This window comes from Pelophylax lessonae (assembly GCF_965119305.1).
Source record: "Pelophylax lessonae genome assembly, chromosome: 11".
Taxonomy (NCBI): Eukaryota; Metazoa; Chordata; class Amphibia; order Anura; family Ranidae; genus Pelophylax; species Pelophylax lessonae.
This window is the reverse complement of record NC_138778.1, coordinates 100088368-100095250: the sequence shown is the minus strand read 5'-3', so window position 1 is coordinate 100095250 and position 6883 is coordinate 100088368. Positions and strand designations below refer to the sequence as shown.

Here is a 6883-nt window from a genome sequence, read left to right as displayed (position 1 = left end):
TAAATAAATAGACCACACAATATTGGCTTGGACATAAATGGCCGCGGCTGTTTTATTATTGGCTTTACATATAAAATAAATACTTTGAACTGTGTTTACACTTACAGAATAGACTTATGCCTCGTACACACATTCAGATAATCGTACGACATATCGTTCGAGTAAAGTAGCATGCTACAAAATGTCGAATGCAACCATGTGTACTAACCATATGATTTCTGTCGTACGATTGTGTGAAAGCAACCAGAATGCGTAGCCACGTCTTGGAAAGTGATGTCACATACGTCACATGCGCGTGACCCCTGTATCTGACATGCTTCTTCCTCTTCCGTTCTTCCGTTCGTATTGTCGAGGTTATCCGTGATTTTCTTCCCCGCGTTAAATCATCTTTTAGCTCTTTCTCCGAACACGTAGAACTGTTCGTGAAGGAATGCATGACACCGTGCTTCCAATTACCATCTTGGGAGTAGTGGCTATCTTCAATGTAATGAACAGGAAGAAGCAAAAAAGGAAGACATGGTCCAAGCAATGGTTGCGTGACCGCCAGAAGTACTCCCACATGTCTCTGCTAAAACAACTGAATGAGAACAATCCAGACGACTACCGGAATTTTTTGAGGATGAATGATGTCTGTTTCCAAAATTTGCTGCAAGCCGTCACACCATTCATCATCAAAAAGGACACACTAATGCGGGAATCTATAAGCCCAGAGCAACGGCTAATTGCTACTCTCCGTTACTTGGCAACAGGGAGAAGTCTTCAGGACCTGAAATTTTCAACAGGCATTTCTCCACAATCACTTGGGAAGATAATCCCAGAGACCTGCAAGGCTATCAATATGGCATTACAGCAGGAATATATCAAGGTACAGTCAATCTTGTGTATGCTAATGTCCAGCTATATGTTTATTCATTGTATTGACCTCTTATCAAAATTACTTTCAGTTACCCAGCAATCCCCATGAGTGGAATGAGGTCGCCAACAATTTCCAACAGCATTGGAATTTCCCAAATTGTGGTGGGGCCATTGATGGCAAACATGTACGTATAGTGCCACCTGCAAATTCTGGTTCCTTTTTCTACAATTACAAAGGTTTCTTCAGTATTGTGATGCTTGCTGTAGTTAATGCCAACTACGAGTTCATGTATTTAGATATTGGCAAGAATGGGCAGAACTCAGATGGGAGTATCATCGACCAAACAGAGTTCTACAAGCGTCTCAAGGAAGGGAAACTCAATCTGCCATCCTGTGAGGAAACCTTTGAAGGCATGAACTTCGTATTTGTAGCTGACGACGCGTTTGCGCTTAGTGAACATGTCATGAAACCATTCCCCATGAGAAATTTAACAAGACAACAGAGGATCTTCAACTATAGGTTGTCCCGGGCACGCAGGGTTGTTGAAAACGCATTTGGCATACTTGCAAATTGTTTCCGCATTTTTCCTCACCTCTATCAATTTAGCGTTGTATAAAATCGACTGCCTTGTTCTATGCTGTTGTGTTCTGCACAACTATCTAAGAAGAAATGCCCATGGCTACATGACACTTGTGCCTTTTGAAAGAGAGCCTGATGATCCTTCATAAATGCCAGGGAGTACCATTCGTGGAGACAGCCATGAGCATATGGATTTACTAACTCCCCTGAACAGTGGATATCCTAGACTTCCCTCACAAAATGCACGGCAGTGTCGACTGGATTACATGGAGTATTTCGTTGGTAGGGGCTCAGTTTCCTGGCAGGATGACAAATTAAAGACTACTGGACAACATAAAGCTAATATTATACATATGCAATATGGCAGGCTCCTTTTTCTTTTCTGCATAAAAAATTGATTGTTGTTATTTTTAACATAACTTCTTGGCTTATGTAGTTGTTATATGTAATTAAAGTTACATGTCTATAATAGTTTGGGTTTGCAAATTTGCAGAATAAATATGTCCACTGTATCTAATAACTTTTTTCTTTGTTTTCATTATAAACAGTGTACTTTTTTACTGTACCGCAGCATTAAGATAATGTTCAGAAATAGCTTATATTTTAAGGTTCTATAACATGTCTTCATCAAATTAGCAAAAGTAGCACTTTAAACAAGAGATCAATGATTATATTCAAGAAAATAAAGAAGCAAAGATTTCAAAAAATATAAAAGTTTTATTTTAAGCTAACATGCTTTACAATATAAAAAAGAAGAATCAGCAGCTATGATTTTCCAGTAATCAACCCTAATGGGCCATGATGAACCCTCTTTTGGTACTGCACTGGAATGGTATTGCATGGGTCTTATCAAGCAAGAAGGAATGACCGCACTTCCGATGAAATTCAAAAAAGGAGTGTCTTTATTCCACATCAATCAAATGGCAAATATAAATACAAACTGTGAGTGCAGGACAAGATGGTAGACGCGTTTCACCACTAGATGAGTAAGCGACACATCTAGTCGTGAAACGCTGTCAGAATATTTATACTGTTCTGATATAACAGTGTCTATTTATACAAATAAGCAAAGATCTGTAAGTTAGGAGAATCTCAACTTATTTCTATAAATCATAAAAATGCAAGATCGTTTTAAGTGACACTAAACTGAAGATAGAGGATACAATTCTGTGCAAAAATATATATATTTATTAAATACTTCAGTGCAAAATAAATGTCAAAAATATAATTGGTGATAAACACAAAGTTTCAATAAAATGCAATAATATATATCACAAAGGTGATATGAACATAAAATCAAAGAATATTATCTCAGAATAATAAAATGATCATAACCAAAGACTTTTAAATATGAGTGACAGTCTACATAAAAGATGGCAACCAATATGACAGATTTGGCATGTGACTTCTCTCATCCAACAGATATACAATTTCTATGTTTTAAATACATTTGCATGGATCAACATTGTTGGACCATGCCTTAAAAAGTCCAGATTGTATTGATAAAATATATTTCTATTTTCTTAACCTACCATAAAGAATACATCACAACTGAACCCTTTTACTAAAAGCCAGAATCAGCTTAAATCCCAAGATAAAAGAATTAAACCAATCATACTGCAGTTAGAATGATTTAACTTCAAATCTTGATGCTAACAGGTTAGGTGATGGGTCAGTTAGGTGCATCTAAATAAGGCAGATCAAATATCTATATGAAGAATAGGAACATACTTTACCAGCCAAATTCTATTGTCTGAGAAGTCACGTTGTCTTGGTTATAGGATCAATGGTTTCCCCTGAGTTCAGAACTCCCTCACGATCTTTTCAGTCCTCAGCTCTCTCCTCTCTAGCTGACTAGTACTTTTTAAACCCCCCCTGGAGTATGGGCGGGGATCTCATTACCATATAATCTCCACGTCACTAAAAGCATCTAATTACTATAATCAATTATTGGAAATTAAAATTAAACATCCACTAGGGGCAGTGTTGCATTACTTATTAAATTTTGTTTTAACATACGTCATAACATACAATGGCCTACTATTAAAAGTGACCTTGATGACCTGTTGACTAGTGAGAGCCCATTAAATCACTTGTCTGTGTCTTACACTGTCAATTAAGATGTCTGGCCTGTAGGATTTACAACACCTTGATCAGTCCAAAGTAATTCTTATATAAACACTCCTACCACATGCCTTGAAATGAAGTAATACGTTTTTAAGACGCAAGTCCTTACACATCATAGAAAAGTATACTTATGTATATATATATATTATATATCTAATATTATATAAGTATCAAGTTCACACTTCTATATTAATAAGAATACAATGTACTATCGTTAATATACATCTTACATATGATGATGTTTTCTAAAACTTATTTTTAAATAATCCTTAAAAAGAAATATACTGACTATATTGTTCATTGTTATATACAGATAAGATAACAGGCCAGACTAGCCATGAGTGACTAGTACGATGTCTCGCCAATTGATTCTTATCTGATGAGATGTGTAAAGGGGTCTTATTTATGACTGCAGACTTACAAGGATTTTCTGTAGAACTTAAGACTATGTAAAGGCATCTTGTAAAAGAACATGAACTTCCCATGAACTCCTAACAAAATGGATCCTGTCCTGTTCAGAATCTTATATGCATAATATGGCATATACATGGCTTTTAAAATCATTTTTATTCTATTAGTTAATTACACCCAATAGTCCCGACAACGCGTCTACCATCTTGTCCTGCACTCACAGTTTGTATTTATATTTGCCATTTGATTGATGTGGAATAAAGACACTCCTTTTTTGAATTTCATCGGAAGTGCGGTCATTCCTTCTTGCTTGATGTGACCCTGGATTGCGGATCCGACCGACACCTGATCCCAGTCTCACCTGGAGCGGTCTCCCCAGCTTGGACTCTGCCTATTCCATTGCATGGGTCTTGACACCTATGCAATACCACTGAAGCACCATGTATCAGTTCACACGGTCACACTGCGATCTAACATTGATTCCCCTAATTTTTTGGCAGATTGCAGTGTGAACAATTGTGCAATGTGCGTGCAGTACAGACAAATACAGACAAATGCAACCCTGAACTGTAGGTTTCCAAAAAATCAACATAAAAAAATAACAAACAAAACAATTATTCGACAATAAACAAGCAAGGAAAAAGCACATTAAACATGTGGCTGTAATTTGGCAAATATGTCTATGAAGTACTGTAACCGGCTCAGTAGACATGTAGCTGCATCCTTGATCTTCTGGATGTCAGCACATGCTAAAATTAAGTCCCTGGATATCTGTCCCACTGTAGCAGCATCCAAACCAGGTTCTGTAATAAAGGAGAGGTCTTGATTACTAATAAGATGTGCATTTGTAAAGACCACAACAACTCATTTCATTTCACTTGTACGTACGTGTGCTAGTCACACTCTGCAGAGTATCCTCTGTGCTCCATGTGGGCATGTCACCTGTACCCTCCATTATGGTATCCCATACGTGGACCGGAGAAGAAACACTGTATTATTTCTGCTGCACTGCTTCGACGCGTATGTCATCTGTAAAAATAGCATAGTTTGCTTACAAACATTCTTTCCCTATGTACAAATTTCTCACACTTTATAACACGATTTACGTATGATAGTGATCTTTCAGCATCATGACAGGATGACCTTGTTGTCATTGCAAAAAATGTTTGGAATTGCACCAGCACCAGTGGTGGCTGTTACTCAAAATGTTTGGGGGTGGGGTGCAAAAAGAAAAATGTAATAGGCATTGCTTTGCGTCAAAAAACAAGTGAAAAAATAACGTGACTTTGAGGTCACACAAGTATGAAAGGTGCCTTCAGTAATCAAGGTACAGTGTGCCCCCATCAATGCAGAGTGCCCAGTGCCCCCATCAATGTAGAGTGAACACGGTGTGCCCCCTTCAATGTAAAGTGACCACGGTGTGCCCCCCCACCACTGCCGGACTCGAGTCCGCAGTCCCGCACAGTGACAGGAGAGAGAGGAGGGAGGCACTGAGTCTGAGGCAGTGGCTGCTTGAATCACTTACCTCCTCACGATGACTGGACCGACTATGCTGCTCTCTCCTGCTGATGGCGGAGGATCGGTGTGACAATAGCGAATTTTCATTTGCTATTGTCACACAATGGGTGGAGTCGGGATGCACTGCTCTGCGCCCCGGCTCCACCCTTTGCATCGCCCTATTAGAGCCTCTGGCTCTAATCAAATAATGAGAAAAAAATCCCATTGAACTCTATGCAACGTGTCCTCTCTGGTAAATTGTGCATTCCTCTACCATCAAACTTAACATTTAATGTACAATATATTTAAACACATACCTAATTCAGGATGCTCAGACAAATCTTCAATGGTGCGTACACCACTATCTTTATCATGGACACTGCTTGTTGATTGACCAGCTTTTTCTCCTCCAGAATCGTCACTGTCCGATTCTATGCGTCGTCTCTTTCTCTTGGACCCTAAACAATATATAAATAAATATAAATTGGATTACGTGCTATGTCATCATAGAACTTTAAACTTGCTTCACAAACCCACATGACTAACCTGCTGCAGCAACAGAAACTCCAGAATCTGCTGTTTTCTCCTCATTCACGTCCTCGGACTCCGATCCCAAACCCCTCCTCCTTTCATGAATCTCTGATGGCGCAGCCTTTTCTTCAAGCTCATTTTTTTTCACTATAAGAAAATAACATTAAATAAATGACAGCATATATCGAGGCAGGCACATTCACAGTTATATAACTCATTTAACAATGAGCACAACCAAGAAATATCAGTTAGATACCATATACACAGTAATGTACAGCATATGATTAGGAGGCTCAAATCAAAAAAACATTGGAAAGCAATAATAAATATCAACAAGCGAATATACTTACTTTTTTTAATTCTTTCCTGGATTTCCAGGAGTTGCTTTTGTTCACGACTTTTCAAATCAGACCACCTCTTCCTCAGTTGGTCTTTGGACCGTTCCACACCATGTTTAAATCTGAGGACTTCCACTACTTTGTCCAGGATGCGGTCCTTCCTTGTATTAGTATAGAATGGGATTGGTGCAGCGCTAACACAATTGAATCCACAGTCCATACAAATGTTCAAATGGATCAAATACAAAAGTGCAGTAAACAAAAGTTCATCAGAGAGTGCTCCAATAAAGAAGGGAAACTGTCCACCACTTCAAACTTGGAAAAAGCCCCGAGTGCAGGAACCGCCACCAAGATAATAAATGGCCTCTTACCAAATTGCAATGACCCCCATTACAAGGATCAAAGACAGCCTGTGTGATCAAATCAGTGCCCAGATCGACATGTATCGATTCCCAGTGTTCCCTCAGCAGCTCCGACCGGAACAAGTGAACATAAGGAAAAGAGGGACAACTCCAATAGTGAAGTACGTTCACAGGTTTATTCA

General features: G+C 38.7%; 1 pseudogene across 1 annotated transcript; it reads left to right on the top strand.

Moving 5' to 3' along the window:
* The first annotated feature begins 430 nt into the window (after positions 1–430).
* LOC309567398 lies at positions 431–1584 on the top strand (annotated as a pseudogene). Its single transcript has 2 exons — positions 431–865; positions 945–1584. The product of its transcript is annotated as an uncharacterized misc_RNA (transcript).
* The last annotated feature ends 5299 nt before the right edge of the window (positions 1585–6883 follow it).